This window comes from Callospermophilus lateralis, chromosome 12 (assembly GCF_048772815.1).
Source record: "Callospermophilus lateralis isolate mCalLat2 chromosome 12, mCalLat2.hap1, whole genome shotgun sequence".
Lineage (NCBI taxonomy): Eukaryota > Metazoa > Chordata > Mammalia > Rodentia > Sciuridae > Callospermophilus > Callospermophilus lateralis.
In genome coordinates, this window is record NC_135316.1 from 100,354,637 (window position 1) to 100,374,529 (window position 19,893).

The window sequence follows — 19,893 nt, forward strand, 5'->3', positions numbered from 1 at the left end:
TTTCTTGGAGAAACACCAACCTAGTTAACACAATAGGATATTTATCTGTGTTTATAATCTTGTAAAAGCCACAGTGTCTTCCTGTTAAAAATGCTACTTGTGTGCTGTGGATGAAGAACAAACGCAAAGCCCTATGATTTTCCTTGGTTGAGATGAGGAGAATGTGAAGATGAGAAAATTTTAGGGAATAACCAATGAACAAATCAGATAAGTGCCATGTTTTGTTAACCTTGTTATCAATAACCAGGAACTATTACACATGTAGCAGTAGACACTGTAGTATCTAGGCAGTCTGATACTGCACCTGCCCTTCAGAGGAGCTCTTGCTCTGACACATCTATTACCCAGCACACTGGGTTCTTCACACCTTACCTCCACCTTCATCACCCTCCAGAGCAGCAAGAGACATGATTCTCTCCTGCTGGATCCCTGTCTCCTGCCAGCCCAGGTGCAGGCCATAGGTCTGCAGGTGTCTCAGCAACCTGGAAAAGAGAAGTCAGCTCTGAAATCCTTAAAGGCCATTGTGGGCACAGGTCCCAGCATTTGGATCTGGAGTGGGAAGAAGGCATGGGAGAGCGAGAGAAGCAGAAGTTGTCCCCTAAAGACATATTTGAATTTGAAGTGACTCTGGAACATACCATAAAAGTACCCATGGTATGTTTAAGGATGGAGGACAGACATCTCTCTTGGAGCTAGAGGTACAGGTGAAGGAGTCAACTCTATATAGAAGCAAGCTGAGCAAGAGACTAGATGAGCTCTAAGGGAAGAACCGCAACCAAGGTGAACATGGCTGTAGGTGAAGCTTTGTATTTGGCAGGAGGAGGTGGATCCTGCAAGGAAACTGAAAGAAGAATGGAAAGATGGGCTGAGGACAGAGCTCAGTGGTAGAGCACTCCCTAGTTTAAAAAAAAAAAAAAAAAAGAAGAAGAACAGAAAGGGCAAAAAGTGTGCTCTAGTGATACTAGATGGGCAACCCAGCAAGGCCTTCTGCTCATGTGTTCTTGGTCTGTGTACTTGTAGCGTTCCTTTCTCCCCGGACCCCTCTGGAATGAGGGTCATCAAGGGAGAAAGGAGAAAATGACCTTTCTAGGTTTTTTGGTTTGCTTTGAGGGGAGAGTATCAGTTTCTATAACCTGTTTTAGGGAAGAGAAATTCTAGTTTCTAATACTTGTTTCAGGGGAGAAGGAACAGGAGACAGGCTGACAGAAGGTCAGAGTGATCTTACTTCTAGAGACCTTCCAATTCCTTCAGTTCAAAGTACTCAGCACATCAAGGTGCCATGCTTTGGGATATCATGTTCTGAGCCCCAATACTCTTCTTTTAAGTGTACCAGTCCTCTTTGATTAGGACTCATGTAATGACCTCATCTAACCTTAATTACTTCCTTCAAGACTCTGTCTTTAAATACAGTCATGCTGTGGTGTCGGGCTTCAGCATATGAATGCGGGAGGTTAGGGTTCTGTCCAGAACACTGCCCCTTTCAGAGTGGAAAGGGCCCTGTTTGTTCTGGGGTCATGGGTGTTTTGGGTTGTGTGGTCTCTGTTGGTGCAGGTTGGATGCAGTCACCAGTGCAGCCTGGGTGAGTGGGGCTGCTGCATAGCCTGCGTCCTGCCACCCTGGCTACCCTGTTCATGTGCCAACTCTGGGATGCCAGTGACAGAGTTGCCAGGACCCTCTGCTTGGCTGCTGTTTGGTGCCTTTTCTGTGGGGGATGTTCACAGTAGGCGTTAATCTGTAAAACAAAGCCTTCATCCTTCCTGTGTGTTCCTTTAGGCCTGTCCACTTGCCTCTTCCACGGGTTTCCTTGTTCCACTACTGTCCAGTCCATTGACCAGCCCACAGAGTCATTGGCCACTTCCAGTAAATCCATGTTCCGCATATCATCACTTTAGGCCCCTTCTCTTTCTACACTAAGTGGCTGACTGTATGCGCCACCAGCTCTACCCACTGGAGAATTTGCCCACCTTGCTATCTTTTGGGGACCCCGTGAATGGAGCCATAGTGTAGCCATGATCCCTTTCTACCAACTGTCAACCAGATTGGGCCATTGTTCTCTGTCACTTGGTCATCAAGGACCCACCAACCTGTGGCATAGGTGTGAGCTGGGCAAAGGTTTCAGGGCAACCAAGGAGGGCAATGTGGGTCTAGCATACCTGCCTCTGCAGCTCACCGTGCCCTTGGCCCCACCCTTGCTGATTTTAGGTGCACCTTTGCATCCAGCAGTGGATATGTGCTGGGTCCACTTGGCCTACTCATTTGATGGGTCTCCCTCTGCTAACACCTTGCTTCTCTGGCCCTTGGACAAGCACTTGGTAGTGTAGCAGTTTTTTGCAGGAACGTAATTCTCTGCTGTAGATGTGTGCCCTGCCTAGGATCCTCGGGGCCTACATGTGGCTTCTCCCTTGTGGTTGGCTACAGATGCCACAGTGTCTTTCTCCACTTCAGATATTTATAACACCACAGGATCTGCCAGATTGCCAGCTCAAGCCTCAGTGAATGAATACCCAAAGCCTGCCCTTCTGGAGCGTCCATTTTTGACAGGCACCGGGAAGCTACTGCCTCTCTTTGTGGCTCTTCCTATGGCTTCCCTCCACTCAGAATAGAACCATGCCATGTTTAGTTCTCAAGCATGTGCACACACAGTGGGTCTAAAGAAACTTTTACTTCCTTCTCCTTAATGTTTCAAGTGTATCTTTCTGTTTGTTTTAATACCCATGAATCTTTTATTGTAGGAAGCCTCAAATTGTTTCTCCATTTAAAATAAATCCATTATTTGTTTAAAAGCTGTTGGTTTTCAGATGTTTTTTAATAGAACCCAGAGGTTATATAGCATAGAGTTATTCAGTTACTAATTACTATATATTAAAAATTACTCATTCCCAGTCTTTTAATTTTGAGCATTCAAAATAACCTGGCAGTCTGTTCCAGGGGGGTCCTTGTGGGTCTTTGCCTGCAGCTGTCCTCTTCCATCTCTTTCCAGCAGCTCCTCAGCTGCTCCCTGTTGCCCTCTGCATGCCCATTCCCCATGCCTCTCCCTTGGTTCTGGGGTTGCAGTACAATTGCTTGAGAAGCTCTGACCAAGATTGGGGCCCCCTGTGACCCAAAAGAGGTAAAGGTCATGTCCTTCCCCTTAATGAGTTTGTGATTAATTCCAGTAAGTGTGGGCAGTGTGCTTGAAACACATGGTCAATAGCAGAGTCACATGCGCTGCAGTGCCCTGGGAGATGCACCTTCCATGTGGACTGGTACTGTCCAAGCAGTTCCAGGGATGGGAAGCAGGGCAAGATTGGGATTGGGGGAGCACCTCACTCAGGGCATACGCAGCTGGAGTCAGCATGGCGGTGACTATGCAATTGTAGACAGGAAAGACCTCCAGGAGCCCTGATTGAGAGAAATGTGGCAGGTATGCAGTTAAAGGTGGGAAATAATAACAGGGCAACTGATAATGGAGGGCTGTTGTTAAACCTGACAGCAGATTTTGGTTTTGACATTGGAGGCTGTGACAGTGGTTTTCTCTGTGACAGTGGTAATAAAGGTAGGACACTTGCTTCAGAAAACTTGGTTTCATTTCCATGTATAAGGTGGATGGGAGAAGGCAGAGACCACAGAGGAGGTACCAAATAGAAGGCGATTCTCAGTCCAGCTCTCAAATAGAGAACAGTGATGGTCTTTATCAAGCTCTCTTGTTTCAAGGCTGTTTCAAGCCTACAATCCTCCACCTGCTCAGCTCTGTACCACCCTCAGTCTATGGCCCTCACGATCTATTCATTAGGCCCAGGGCTCCTGGATTTTGGCCTCCAGGCTGGCCCTGCCAGTCTCTGGGCTCTGGACCTACGCGTCCTGTGCCTCCTGAGCGTGCCACAGGCTCTCAGGATTTACACTTTGTCTCTGCTTCTCACTCCACCCACAGGCCCAAACTGAGGCTCCACTGGAGACATCTCACACATGTGCGTCCATCACCCTCTCTCCCCCTCCACCCCCCCACGCCCCTACCCCCTTAAGTCCCATGGCATCTCCTCCTCAGTACAAGCCAGTCATCGCCCCCTCTCACCATCCCCACGCCATGGTCCAGACCCACGTCATCGTTTGCCTGGGTTCCAACAGAAGCCTCTGCCCCATCTCTGCTGTAGCCTTGCTTTCCTCCCCGACCTGTACCCAGTCCAGCAGCCCCCAGCAGTCTCTGCAACACCAGCTTTCGCTCCGCTGACACCCTTCAGTGGGTCTCCCTAGCTGTCGCGCCCCTGCCTGCTTTTGAGCACATCTTCTTTCAGCCCCTGTGCAGCTTGCAGCCAGCCATGCTGAGCTGTTTGCACTTGAGCGTGGCTGCATCTCGCTCTACACTCTCTTGCCTTCACACCTGCCCTTTTCTCAGCCTGGAACAAACTTCTGTGCAACCTCCTTACTCCACCCCACATCACAGACAGTTTTTGCTTACCAGACTTCCATTCCCTCCACAGTATTCCTCACAAATAGCCCCTCCTCTGGGAAGCCCCCGACAGCCTCCCCCTGGGATGCTGAGGCTCCTCTGTCCACGAGCCCCAGCCTGACGCCATGCATTGACTTCCCTGCCCCTCCCAGCATGGCTGGAGATGATGAGACTGTTTTTCTTTGTAGCTCCAATGTGTAAATAATGCTGGGATGTAGTAGGAGCTCAGTAAATATCTGGGAACTTAATGAGTAAATATATGAACAATAAATATTAATAGAATTACTTCTTGTCCTAAGGGTAGCTTAATACAAATGAGCAGGGTGGGGACAATACAGTGTCCTCTGCAAGGATGAGTAGGAAGGACAGACCATGCTATGTTCAGGCAGTATGAAGAGGAAGAAGAGGAGCCTGAGCTGCTGAACAGAAACCAGGAGCTCAGTGACCAGGGGGCCTGCAGAGCAGATGGGGTGCAGGAAGAAGGGTAGGTGCGCCACTTCCCCCAAAGCCCCACACAGATGGGGAATGGGAGAGACCACCCGCTTCCTTTGGGAAGGGGTTTCAGGGAAGGGGTGGGTGTCAAGAAGTACTGCAGAGCTGCTGGCAGAGGAAGGATAGGTGTCTCTCCTGCTCGAGGTAGCCACCTTACTCCAGCACAGCCGGGTGCTTACCCCTGGTTCATTAGGGTAACTTTTACTGCAAAGCAGATTTGACCTTCAGTCCTGAGAGTGTTTCTGTTCAGCTGTGTAGCATCTGCCATTTCAAGCTCCGAAGAACTGTGACCAGGGTGACAACTCTGTAGGCCTCCTTCTCTGTGGCTAGGGTCTTAACGTTCATCAAGCCCAGCTGTGTGATCATGTTCCAAGTATGCTTTGACTTCTCACAGATCTTTCTGGACACTTCCACAAGGGGTTACTATTCAGAAGCTCTTGGCCAATTGTCTCATGGGCAAGTAGCATTGTAAACGGGGCCTACCAACAAATATTACCACATCTGTGACCTCGCTCTCTCCACATCACAGTAGCTCCCTTCTGGAGATGGATGCAGAGACCCTCATCAGGTATGCTAACTCTGCTCTCTGGCTCCTTGCCCCTGGACTCACGCCTCGCCTCAACAGTGGCTGGCTGCATAGTGGGTGACCTCGCAGAGTCACTTTGGTACTTGCAGCTGAGGATCCTTTTTCTACTGCCGAGCCATCACATGACTTTTCATGCTTGTGTGTTTAACTTGTCCAGCAGCAGCATATGAGCTCTTGAAGCTCAGGGACCTTGTGTCTTACTTACTGGCATCTCGGTTCTGATGCTTTGTGCTGCCCTAGTCAATACATGAGATGATGCCCTGGCCTCCCAGAAGTTTGAAGCTGCTGGGGAGGGTGAGGAGGTAAGTAAGGAGAAGATCTCTACTGGAGTTTGTGTGCAGCCCTGAAGCACAAATGTGGGTGTGGCAGTTCTCCCTAGGGGGCTCTTCATAGCCCAGCTGGGTTGGGGGAATCTTGGGGGGAACAATACTGGGGTCCTCAGTTCAGGCACACATCACCCATGAGGAAAAGCACAGGGGCCCAGAACATCTGTGGGCACAGCAAGGAATTGCATTTGCTTAAGATCTGGGGTGGCTACAGAAGAGGCAATGAAAGATGAGGCTGGGAATAAAGCAGAGGCCAAGCAGAGGGGGTCTAACACCAGGCTCAGGACTGTGTTTTCTTTTATCCTGCAAGAAGCAATGGGCTGTTGAGGCCTTTGGAGCTGGAGAGCGTATGGTAGGCTTGTCTTTAAGAAAGATTGCTTTGGCTGTACTGTGTGGATTGCGAGGGTGATGCCAGAGGAAGAAGGGCAGCTGCCATGATAAGAGGCTCTTTGTGTCCTCAGGGTATCATGCTGATGAGCTTGAGCTTGCTCAGCAGATCATGGAATGACCAAGTCAAGCTTTGCAGACCCAAGTCTCCTGTGAAAACACCTGCAAGGTTACCGAGCTGCGACTGCCTCCAGGGCTTCCAGTGCCTATTTCTCATGTTGCTGGTCATGATGGGAGAAACCCTGGGGCGCTGTGATATGATAAGAAATATATATTTGAACAACTAAAAAAGAAATATATATATTTGATCTCTAATTCCTGCACACAGCACCTAAAACCCTTGGAATCTCTATTATAGAGATCAGTGTCTTTTTGTATCCTAGTGTGAGACTCAGGGCTCACGCTTCGCCCCAACAGTGGCTGGCTGCATATTGGGTGACCTCACAGAGTCACTTTGGTACTTGCAGCTGAGGATCCTTTTTCTACTCAAGATGTGGAGCTGGTTGCCAGGGGAACCAGTTTTGTGATTAGAGGGTTGAAACTTTCAGCCCTTCTCCCACCTGCCCTCACAGGGAGAGGGGCTGAAGGTAGAGTGGATCAGTGGCCGCTGATTTAATCATCCAGGCCTTCATAGTGGTGTCTCAGTTAAAAACCCAGAAGGGTGGGATCCAGAGGACTGAATACATGGGAGTTCCTGGAGTTCCCCCCGGGAGGGCGTGAAACTCATACCCGTCCCTTGGCCTTGCCCTGTGTGTCTCTCCGGTCTGGCTCTTCATCTATAGTCATTGTGATGTCCTTGATAATAAATGGATAAACATAAATGTTTCCCGAGGTTCTCTGAGCTGTCTTAGCAAATTAATCAAACCTGAGGAGAGGGTCATGGGACCTGTTTATAGCTAGTAGGCCAGAGATGGGCAGAAAACCTGGGGCTTGGATTCACATCTGAAATAGGGATAATCTGGTAGGACTGAGCCCTTAAACTGTGGGTCTTACGCTAACTCCTTGTAGACAGTGTTGGGATTAAGTTTTGAGACACCCTGGTGGTGTCCGCTGGAGAATTGCTTGGGGTGTGGGCAGTCCCCCTGCCCAATGCGTCTAATGTCTTAAGCATCATGCTGACTGGTGTGTGAAAGGATCAAGGAAAACTGCTTGGTTTGTTTCCTTCAGGAACTCAGGTGTTCATAGTATAAAGCAGCAAAAGAAAAGCTTAAAAATTAGGTAAAATTACTTTATAAACCAGAGGGATTTATCAAGTATAGATCATAACTTAGATCATAACAAGTTTTTCATAACTTAGATATTTGTTTTGTGGCTCCCAGGAAGTTTGAGAGGTAGTCCTGATTTGGGAGCTAAGCTGATAGTTATTCTTAAAAAGTTTTAACTTACAAAACAAGGGTTAACACTGAGCCAAAAAGCCTGTTTTTGCATAGTCTGAAGCTAAGAATAGTTTTTTACATTTTAAATTAAACATATGTACCTATATAATAGCCTCAATGTTGCCTTCTGGTCCTCAGAGCCTAAAACATTTACCATCTAACTCTTTACAGTAAAAGAAAATACCAGGATCTTCTCTGGAAGATTATGTAGCCAGCAGCTTTCAAAGCAATTTCTTGCTGGGAACTCTGAACTCTCTGGGTCTTGGTAATCTGTTACTCTTGTGAACTACCATTTTTTCTGTTGGCTGATGAAGAAAATGTCACTATATATCACAACATAGACTTGAGGATAAAGCTTACCCTAAGGTATTCCTGTAACATCTCCATTTATGTTAGAACAGAACTAAGAAGAAACCCACCCTGAATCGACCGTGCTTGAGCCCTGTGGGAAGATTGCCACAAGCAGTGTGTCTGCTGGTGTCATCTTGGCCCCTTCGCTGCCTCGGCAGCCCCATGTTTCCTGGATGAGTCCAGCTGTTTTCAGTGATGAGCAGTCTGTTACACCATAAGCACAGAAGGTGTCAATGCACTGTTCACACATGAAGTTCAGTTATTTTTTCAACATTTGAAGTCAATTAGCCTCATTCTGTCACCTGCCCTTAGTAACGTTTTGTGGCTGTGAAAATTGTTTCTCTCTTTACCCAACCCTGGCAACAGTTGTTACGTACCATCTGAACATCCATCATTATGAGTCACATCTGCCTTGCACATTATAAGAGATCCTATCATTAATCAAGTATTGGTAACTTAATAAAATGTTTCTAGTGTATGAAAAGTGATCTCAGGTCCTCAGTTTTGTTTTGTTTTCCTGATTCAGGGGATTAAACCCAGGGGCACTTTACCACTGAGTACATCTCCATCTCTTTTTGTTTTTTATTTTAAGACAGGTTTTTGCTAAGTTGCTAAGGTTGAAGTTGAAATGTAAAGTTCATTGGCTTTTAATATATTCACAGAGTTGAGTAACCATCACCCCCATCAATTTTAGAACATTTTTAGTACCTTGTAAAGAAATCATGTCCCCATTAGCAGTCACTCCCCTGTTTTCCCAGTCCCAAGAGACCTCTGTGGATTTGCCCATTCACAGTGTTCCTTGTCCAGGGGCGTGGGCGCTAGCTGGTCGTTATGACTGGTTTCTTTCACTTTGCATCACAGTTTCAAGGCTCGCCTATGTCGCAGCAGGCATGATTTGCCCTCAGCGTGTTTTAGGGAACAGGATTCACTTAGCAGAGCTTTGTGCTGGCTGGTGCCACCCCTCTGCAACATTTGTGGCTTTACCCCATTGCCTTGCTTTCTGAGGAAGCTTCTTGTTGCTCTTGGACCTGCCAACACTGATATTCCCATTAGTATCTATTCCACAAGTCACAGGAGTGCCCACCATGTGCTGGGCCAGGCTCTGGAGAGTGCCTCAGGGAACCAGGCAGCAGGATCCTCCTCTTCTGGGAGAAGCTCCTAACCCAGCCAAGGAGAGTCAAGAGAAGCGTCTGGAGGAAGCACCAACTGGGAACACCTCTACCTGCGCCTGCATGTGAGCGTGCGTGCATCACAGAGGAATCCCAAGGGAGCAGACCCTCTCCCATCTCCAGCCTGGAATAACCAGAGCAGCCTTGGTGACAGCTAGTGGCTTGTGGCATGCTTCTTAGCACTTTTCCTTTTTTTGCTGAGCTCTTTCACTTTTTGATGTGATCTGATTTGAAAACCATTCTTGTCAAGTTGCCATGCTGCTTTGTCAACAGAGTAGTCTAATCAGTGAGCCTAGTCCTTTTATGACTCTTTACAGCACATGTAAGTGTAGCATCAGATGTGGAAGAAGTTACTAGTGTTTAGTCGATAAAAATCTGCAATCAAATGAAAATCAGGTGCAAGAACTCTGTTTTTCAAGTGAGGTTAAAGCTAGGCTGTTTATCTAGTCTCTTCCCTCCTTGCAGGAACTACTCTTATGTCTGGTGCTTTTGTAGTTGCTCATATTGGCCTTTCTGACAAAATTCAGCACAGAAAGATAGGCTCAATCTAAATTCTAATCCTTTTCCAAGACTGACTCATTAAGTGACCTTGAGAAGATCATTTCTATTTTCCATCCTGCTTTGGTGTCTTCATGAGAAAGAAGAGAGTGGTATAATCTCATGATATGTTAAAAAAGCAAATGTAAACGTACTCTACATTTTAAAGATAAAAATTGTAAGAAATTCTAATTATTTTCCTGATTTTTCCTTTGGCCACTTATTAATCCTGTGAGCACTTATTAAAACCTTGAATGAATTTACAGATATACTGTGATATTTTAGAAAAATCATCCTCATAATCATTTTGTGAAATTTTTTCACCCACCCCCCAAAAGGCATGTATATGGGTATTCAAAACCAGAAAACATTTGTAATGGAGAACAGTCCATTGGGATATCTGTTAGTGCTTGAGGCAAAATCCTTCCTGTGTCCCCATCTGGGAAAAACCCTGCTGCTACCACTGCTCGGGTTCTGAGCCCACAGCTTGGAGCTGTGGTGACTGACATGGTTTTGTGAATAAAGCTTCCAGAAGCCATAGTTTCCCAGAGTCATGCGCCATGGCTTCCTATCAGATATTACAGCTCAGATGAGCTGCACTGAGATTTGTTCCGATCCTCTTGATGAGGCAGTTGAGGTGCACAGGTTGTGTCTGTTCCAAGGGTGCGGCACAGTAGTGTTCAAGCTGCCTTAGGGCCAAGGGCACTGCCCCGCTTTGTCCCCACAGCAGCCTTCCTCAGGCACACTGCTTGCTGCTGCGGTTCTGGTAGGGTCAGGGCACCCGAGGAGCTCAGGTGTCACTGGAGGTCCACATGGACGTGATAACACCTGTGAGCAGCTGGGTAAAGATGGAGGGGTCACACCCACTGTCCATCTAGGGGCTCCACCTGCTGCCTCTGCAGGGGACACAGGGCTCCTGCCACCTCAGCAGAGACCTCTTTTTGAGAGATAACTGTTTGGCTTTCAAGATGCTCTTCAGGGGGCTGGGGATATAGCTCAGTTGATAAGTGCTTGCCTCGCATGCACAAAGTCCAGGGTTCGATCCCCAGCACCACAAAAAAAGACTTATTCTTCAGTATACTGGCAAGAAAGAGGCAGCTTGAACCAGTTCAAGGATTGTTGACTCCAGCTTCCCATTTTGTAGATGAGAAAATGTAGAATCAAGACTTCTCTTCAGTGTTGAATTGGCAGCTTGACTATGTCCTGTAGAAGTTGGGCAGAGAAGGAGAACAGGGAGGATGGGAATAGCTGAAGCCATTGACACGCATGAAACAAGAGCTGGGTCTGCACCAGCGGGTGAGAGGACAGTCCCGGGGAACCAGGGAGGGCAGTCCCAGTCTACAGGAAGTGGAAACACAGAGTGGACGGCACATGCTGAGGGGAGGTGAGAAGTCGTTCAGCAGGGGCTAGTTTGGGCAGAGCTTCAGTACAGGACAGAATGTTTTAGACATGCTGCTGTAAGACTTTCAGTCGAGGCTGTGGCATTGCGAGAGGCTTATGGTGAGGTTCACCAGCAATGCTGTGCAGAGTGGATTGGGGGACAGGAGCAGTGACCATGTCATCCAAGAACCCGTGGCATAAACAGAGGCGGACCCCCCACCCCCGACCCCCACCAAAAAGGAAAGATGAGCAGTCTTTGAGAGTTGGGGGAATTTTTGTGCAGAGCATGTGGGCCGTGCTGGGCTGATGGGAGCTGGGAAAGCTGATGTCTGCCCTGGCGCGCAGCTTGCTGAGGGTCGAATATGGGAATGAGAGCCAATCCCCCAAGGCACAAAAATGGATGAACTCTCTGGGGCGTTGATACAAAAAGAGAGGAAATCTTGAGTAATCCTCCATCTCATTTTTAATAATGAGTTTCACCTCCTCTGTGTCAAAACATTTACTGGTAACAAATATCAGAACTCATTTTAATTTTGATTTGCATTCAATAATATTTTGTAGAACTAAGGGGAAAAAATGACCAAAAATTTGGTAGATGAAGGAAAGAAAAGCAAAGGACATGAGGCAAAGTCGGCCTTGTACACGCTGAGAGGTCACTTTGATTCCCACGGGTTAAGGGGAGCCATGTTGAACCCTCACCTTGTGTAGTCCTCACGTGACTTGTGTTCAGCATCACGAGCGTGTAAATCAAAAGAAGATAGTACAGCAGCCCGAAGACAAGGAACTGTTGTGACCTTCCCATGCCAGATGGCCCCAAACCAAGCTGGGACTGTGGGAAGCATCTGGACCCCTCACTCCTCCTCAGCCAAAGACTGAGCATTCCCTTTCCCTACCAGAGCCCAACCAATCTCTGATCCTGACAGTCCTTGGAAGAAAAGGGTCTGCATTGGAGGAGAGGGGTCGGCTGGCCAGCCTTTTCAAAACTAAGCCCCGGAGCACTCACCAGGTGGCTCAGCCTGTAGTGTGCTCAGGGCTTCTCAACTGTGACAGCCACCTGCCAGGAAGGCTCAGCCCCTTCCTCACAGGAGGAGCCCAGAGGGCAGGGAGCCACAGACAATGTGCCCAATGCCTGTGGCCAAGGTGAATGACCAGGCTGAATTCGAGTCCCTCCCCCTTATTACAGTGGCTCCCCACCCAGGAATTTACCAGGTCCCCTGCTTGTCGAATCAAAGGGAATATATATGTATGTGTGTGTGTGTGTCTCAGATTTTCAGCTGATGTTGAAAATTATTTAACCTGACTTTAAAATGGTCCTCTTGTCTTGGGAGAATGTTCAGTGTTCAGCCTCCTAAGAGAAACGTCATCAGTCAAAATAAACAAGACCAGGGACACATTTGCCAGCTGTTACACAATCAAAAAGTCCTTCACTGGGACTTGTGAGTTACATTCTGGACTGTGGCACAGCTTTCTGATAGACCATCGAGAGGCGTCCACACCCCCCCCCTCCTCTCTGCTACCCCAAATGCAGCCCCTAGAATAGTGCCTGTGGCTCTGGCCCTGCCCATCCAAGGATGGAGTGGACTGGGAGGCCTGTGACCTCGAGAACTCTAGCTGACTGGAGCAAGACAGAGGAAGGAGATCCGCGCCAAGGGCTGCAAAATCATTGGATACCCTGCCTCCCAAGTCAAAGGCCTTGAGGCCTGAGCTGCAGGCTGTGCGGTCTCTGGATCTCCCGGCTGTGGAAGCTGCCTTTGGCTTCTGTTTGCTGAGAACACGTTTGATCTGAAGGCTCTCGGCCCTCAAACTGGCCAGCAGAATGAACCACACCAAAAGGTGACAGAGCTGTAGACTTGCCTGGGGTTTTGCTCAGGCTAGTGTCCCCCAGTGTATTATTTCCTCCAATATCTGCCCAGAATCTGCTGGGCAGCACAGAGATACAACATGGTGTTCTGTGGTGCTGGGTACAAATGTGAGGGCCGCGCTGCATGGGGCATGCTGAGAGTCGCCCTTCTGAGTTTTTCTCCTAAGGCTCACGTTTTTAAGGCATTACCAATGAAATAAGGTTTCCAAACAGGAAATAGGATTTCTTCTGAACCTCTTATCATCCCTACTAAGTCTCACCGAGGCGAGGAGCACTCTGTGGTGTGTGAGTGGCAGTAGTAGGCTTTGTTTTCCCTTCTGTTTTTTAAAGGTTTTGCCAGGAAGCCTTTGCTGATCAGTAGGCTTCGGTGACTCTTCTTTGCACCAGTGGCATTTATTACTAGTTATAACAAGGCACCTCTCACCTAGTCCTTAGTGTGCCTCCTGTTCCGTTTCTAGTGTTCGTTTGTTCTGTCAACTCAGCTAAGCTCTTTCAGAGCTGTAGGAAATTAGTCACTTCTCTGGGTCATAACCCTCTTCACCTGGCCCCAGGACGACACGCTGTACACAGAAGATAAATGAATGAAACTGAGCACATTCATACTTACCCCCCAAGCTGCAGCTTCCACGGAGCTTGGGAAGCAGTGCAGGGAAGTACAGGTGAGCCCCTCCCACGAGGAGCTGCCCTCTTTGGCTTTGATGTCAGTGGTTCTTGTAACAATTGGTCTGGTGTGAGAAGGAAGAGAGGCCTGTGTTCTTTAGGAATGTTTCAGAGCTGGGCACCCAGCAACTTTGGAGGGTAAGGCACGAGAATCGCAAGGTCAAAGCCAGTCTCAGCCATTTAGCAAGACTCCATCTAAAAAAAAAAGAAAAGAAAAGGGCTGAGGATGTAGCTACGTGGTGGAGAGCCCTGGGTGCCAGCCTGTGCTTTGTGAGCCTCCTTGCCTATCCTTCCCAGCCCGTCACTGACCTGTCACCTGGGTCTCCGTACTACAACTCACTGAGGCCTTTGCTAAGAAAACCTTGTAGAACGGAACTCAGCAGTGTGCTTTGCTGCGTGTTGTCCATTCATTTATCCACTCTGCAGCAGTTTCCTGAGAACCTACACTGGCCAGGTCACACACTAGGTTGGGTTTCCACACAAGACAGGTGGATAGTCCCAGCCTCATGACCCCATGTGAGAGGCCAGGCCACATGCAATTGAAGTAAGACGTGCTGAGTGCCATCCTCAGAAAGGTCCAGGGACGTGTCAAAGCATATGGGAGGAGCACCTAACCCCAGCTGTGGGAGCAGAAAGGGTGAAGTGGGGTGTGAGAAAGGCCTCTAGAAGCTGGAGGCTGGCAGGCACTGGGGAGAATTTCAGTTGTGTCCTAAAAGCAGTGGGACTTGCTGAGTAGCACCAAAGAAGGATAGCTGCAGCTGTGGGAAAAGACTCACATGCTGCCCCTTCTTTTCTACTTATCTGTGGAGGCAGGATTTCATATACTTCAGTAACCAAGTTACAACAAAAATGAGTGCAGAAGCAGATGCAAAAATCCAGCTATTTTCTTTCAGACATTAAAGAGATTTTCAACAATAGAAAACAATGCCACTCTTCTCAGTAGTTCCTGTTCTAGTATAGAAAACATCATTTTTTTAATTTAAAAAATAAGTTAGCAAGTAAGAGGCCTGTGTTTGTTAGTCAATAAGTATTTTTATAGATTAATAAGAAGGCAGTGGGAGGCTGTTGGTGGGTTTTTAAGTAGAGGAGGAACATGATGAGATTTGTATCTGAAGCCACCCCTGCCCTTGACAGTGGTCTAAAACATGGAGGGGGCGGGGGAGGGAGGGAGAAGGGGAGAGGGGGAGAGGGGGAGAGGGAAGGGAAGACAAGGGGATTGAGAAGGTGTGTAAGAGTTAGAAGTGACAAAGCCTGGCGGTGGGGCCTATGCAGAGGATGGATGTAGGTTTCACTCCCCAACTCCGAGGACACAAGAAGACGGGGGATTGAAGGTGAGTTTGGTTGAAGACACATCCATGTCTGGAATATTTAGATGGAAGTGTGTCCGTGGAAAGTTGGTTCTGTGGCTCTGAGGATTTAGGAGTCTGGCTGTGTACATGGTGACTAAAGCCGTGGGATGAATGAGCACCTGTGGATAGAACATGGGAAGAGAGGAGCAACACTCCTCAAAATAGAACCTTAAGGGACACCAGTGTTTGAAGGACATGAGCTGGAGTAGGACTCTGAGGACACTGGAAGCATTGGCACAGGACGGAAAGGACCAAGAAACTGTGATATCCCTGAAGCCTAGAGAAGAGACAATGTCAAGGAATGGCCAGCATGGCCCAGTGCAGGGGTCAGATCGGATGGAGCCGAGAACTGGTGGAACAGCAAAGGGCTTTATTGGTCAAATGGAAGAAACAAGAAACACTGTTAATGATTAGAATTCCAGACCTTTAGCTTCTAGAAAACAAGAATGTTGTCATTATTCTCGTTCTGGCTTCATTGCTTAAGGTATTATTACCAGGTATGTTAGTAGACACTTGGTTATTCTGATTTTGCTTCAACTGATGCAACTAAAAGAATCTGTTTTTTTCCTGCCCTTGGGTCATCCCTACTGTAAAATGCTCCCATTGAATCAGGACATTCCCTGAATGCATAGGTATCCCGATGTTCTGGGTTAAAGGTTCCCAGTCACTGAGTCAGGGCCACAAATGGGCTGAGATGTTGATCTCCGCAGCCCCCAGAGGGTGGGGGGCAGCTGGGAAGGGCCTGCGGCTCTCAGGCTGTTGTGAGCAGCTTTGGCTGTCCCTGTGTATCATGCAAATCTATTTTTTATATGTGCCATGAGGTGAAACTTGGTGGAAAGCCTCCATCTACAGCAGGGTTAGTAAGTTCTGCTTCACCTCCTCTGTACCAAGCACAGCGTCGCTACGCAGTTCTGTCGCTCTCCTCCCTGGGATGCCTCCTAGCACGGTAGTCTGCAGGTGGCCCTGTCTGCTCTATACTTCATCACCTGACTGGCTGATAAACATGTGTGTATGAGCACCAGTGACAGAGAACAAGGGGTGCATCCCCCCCTCCATTGCCAACATTTTAAAAATAAAATCAGGACACTTTGTGAAGTAATTTTTATATTCCTAAGACTTCGCATAATGCCCGACTATAACCGTTCTCCATGTCACTCTTTCATGGAGCACCTGCTTGGCTGAGGAATCGGCTCATGCTGCACTGAGCTGGGGCTGTGCTGACCACATGAGGAATGTGTATGAATTTTCCACCCACAGCCGCCTTCCAGGGCCCTGTAGTCTTCCTATAAATTATTAGGCCAGTATTAGGGAGCCAGTCTCCAACACCCTGTAAGCCGTTTCCAGGCCGTTTGAAATGCTTTGCATGTACTAACTCATTTAATTCTCATCACGTCCCTACGAGGCGGGTGCATTTACTATTCCCATTTGAAGATGAGAAACAGAGAGAGGTTACAAGAAACATGACTCAGGTCCCATAGCAAAGGCAGTGCTGGGATTTGAACCGAGGTGTTCTGGCCCTGGAGACTGCTCTTGGCTATTTCCATTTCTCTGCCTTTTTGTCCCTAATCTCCCTGGCATTGTTTTGTTCCTTGAAATAGGTACATATCTTTGAACACCTTGAAAAACTCTGTGTTCTTTTCCATTGTTGAAATCGTTCTCTTCTTTTAAAATTGAGCATGTTCAAACCCCACCCCAAAAATCCTTTTTGGAGTTTTACCCCTGTACTGTGGTTGCAGTTGGTCATTGCCGGCCCTCTGAACAGGTGCCACACAGGAAAGCTTCGTCCTTAATCAGTGCCATCTTGAATTGCTGTGATTTTTCTGTTTCTGGACAACTTGCCTTCCCCCAGGAGATTGGGAGCTCCATGTGAGTGAGGAGGAGTCTCTGTGCCCTGCCCAGGAGCCACAAGCACCCAGGAAAGCCACAGTGCACTCGGGGGGCCTAGCCGCTCAGAAACTCCCAAAGCCTGTGAGCGTGGCTGTCTCTCCGTGTTACTTCTGCTTGATTAGATGACAGAAACTTTGGCTCTGCTCCCCTGTTAGAAAATTCATCATTTATTTACTTTCTCAAAAATTTTTACTTCATTTGAAAACTCTCCTTGCTAACTAATAACAAATACTTTACAAAATGTCTGTTCAAAACGCAAGCTGTTTCCTTCCTCCTTTTTAAAGTGTGTGGTTCTTGCTTTTGAAGAAGACAAGGTGAAGGAAACGCTTCCTGTTTGTAGAGGCTCCTATTTAACCCCCTGTGAAGAGCAGATTGATGTCAAAACATCCTAGAACCCAGAGCTCCCGCCGCCCTCTGCTTTTTAAGTACTTTTCACTCTCACGGGAGCAGAGGGGTTGGGTTGGGTCGGGTTTACTAAGAAATGAGATGTTACAGGTGCAGTGGCACAGGCCTGTAGCTGATGTGCCCTGAGTGGTGCCCACTCAGTGTCTGGACTGCATGTTCCGGTCAGGGCCTCTCCATGGCTTGGCCCAGGCCGTCTTTGATGTGGGCCTGCGCTGTGCATCACAGGACATTCAGCAGCATCCTTGCCCCTCCCAGTAGGCGCAATAGCACCCCCATCCTATCCCTATGCTTCCCCTCACGTGACAACCAAAACTGTCTCCAGATATTGCCAAATACCCGTAAAGTGCAAAGCTGCCACCATTGTGTCCATAAAAAAGGTTAAAGTCATCTACTGTTGTTCAGAGTATTTAAACATTTATGTAAATGGTATTACATATTCTTGTAAAACTTTCTTTATTCATTGAACACTGCAGTTTTGGTTTTCTCCATGTAGGCCTAGTTCATTCCTTCTAGCTGTTCATACAGTAGGGTTTTATGTAACAGAAACACTCTTTCCCTAGTTAGGAACAGTTGAATTTCTTACGTCGTCTTACCAATATAATAAGTGCATCACAGGACATTCTCATAAACTGCCCCTTTGGCACTTGTAACCATCTAGAGATGAAGTCGCTGGATCATAGAATGAGAAGCTTTACTAGATCTTAAGACTTTGCTTTCAATTTTTACTCTCATCAGCAATTTAGAGTTCACATTTCCTTTACACCATCCCTACATGTGATATTGTTAGACTTTTTAATTTTATCTTGTGGGTACAAGATAACTAATTGTTTTCATTTGCATTTCCCTAATAGTGAGGTTAAACATTTTTTCAAATATTTATTAATTCAGGATTTCCTCTTCCATGAATTATCTACTTACATACATTTATCTACTTTTCTCCTGTCATTTACTTTTTGTTCTTAGTGTTCTATATATATTATGAATACTGTCCTTTGGCAGATACATGTTGTAAACATTTTCTCTCAATCTGTAGTTTGCCTTTTACTTTTTTTAGTCAACAACAATTGAATTTTAATACAGAAGTTCTTAACTGGTAGTGCAGTCATTTTTAGCCATCTTTTTTGTTGTGACTTATGCTTTATGTGTTTGTTTTAGAAATCTTTTCCTAGCCCAATGACATAAAAATATTCTTTCTTTTGAAGGTTTTAACATTTTAGCTTTTCACATTTAAATCTTTAATCTGTGGAGGTTATTTTTGTGCATGGTATGAGGTAAAGGTCTAATTTTGTCTTTTCCTGTGTCTGTGACCAGTCCTCCCAATCCTGTTTATTAAATGGTCAGTGGCATACACCCATGACCATTTAATGGTCAGCGGCACATGCCTGTAATGTATCTGGCAACTCAGGAGGCTGAGGCAGGAGGATTGAAAGGTTGAGACCAGACTGAGCAATTCAGCAAGACCCTGTGTCAAAATAAGAAATAAAAAGGCCTGGAGATGTAGCTCAGTAGTAGAGTGTCCCTGGGTTCAAGAAAGCCCTTTCCCACTGGCCTGTGTCGCCTCCTCTGTTGTACAGGACATGTGCTGTGTTTGCTTCTGATTTCTGAACTCCTCTGGACTCTTTGCCTGTCTTGGGTTAATACCACAATTACTACAGAAGTCCTAACAACGAATAGAGTATCCTCCCTTGTCTTCAACATATTCTTGCTTTTCCCCCCAGAGTCTGGGGAAGAACCCAGGGCCTCACAAGTCCCAAGGAGGCCAGTGCCCCGCATGGTGCTAAACCCAGCCCTTCTGGCCTGTTCAGTCACAATCTGTGAGTGTTGGTGGCTGTTTCTCTCTTTCCATGTTGTATGTGGTTTCGTTTGGGCTTGGTTTGTAGTCTCGTTATGCTACAGCTTGTGCTGAATACAGAGGTGCGAGCTTTCTTGTCTCTTCCCTGAGTTCTAAGTTTTATCATATTGTTTTCTTATCTTTTGAGATGAGCACTTGGTTTTTCTCCTTCAGTCTGTTAGTGCGGGAATTTTATTCCTATATTTTCCAAGATTATGGAGATAAATTCTAACTCAATACCTCATACCAGATAAAATGATTAATTTTAAGTATTGTTGGGTTGTATTTGCTATTTATTTTGTTTAGGATTGTTGTATCTGCCTACAAATGGAAAACAAATTATTCCATAATTCTTTCTCAGAATGCACTGGTCTGGTTTTGGAAACAATATTAAACCAGCCTCAAGATATTAGGCTAGGCGTGGGCTCTGCTTCCTGTTCTGTTCTCTATGGACAGTTTCTCTGAGGTAGTGAGTCCTTAAAGTTTTGATAGACTTTTTGGGAATGGTTTTAAGTACCATTTCATTATTCAATTAACATATAATATACATGGATAAAAGTCTATTTTATATAAAAGGAATCACAGACGTTCTCTTGGTGATTTATTTTGCTCAATGCTGAAGTTCAAGTCGAAGTTCGTTTGTTCTGACTGCTGTAGAGCATTGCATTTTGCGATTGCAACGTAAGGTACCCATCCTACAGCCGATGTGCCTTTCTGTGGTCCGTCTTTGACTACTGCACAGACAGCTGCTGAGGGCATTCAAGGTGGCGCCCTTTGATGAGCATGTGTTTGCATTTCTCTTGTCCAGAGGTGGATTTGCTGAGTCCCACAAAGCATGGAGCTTTAGCAGATGCTCCTGATTAGATTTCA

General features: G+C 46.8%; 1 protein-coding gene across 1 annotated transcript in view; it reads left to right on the forward strand.

Moving 5' to 3' along the window:
• Nucleotides 1–19,893, forward strand: part of Ubac2 (UBA domain containing 2) — a 157,405-nt gene that overhangs the window by 119,518 nt on the left and 17,994 nt on the right. The window lies entirely within an intron of this gene.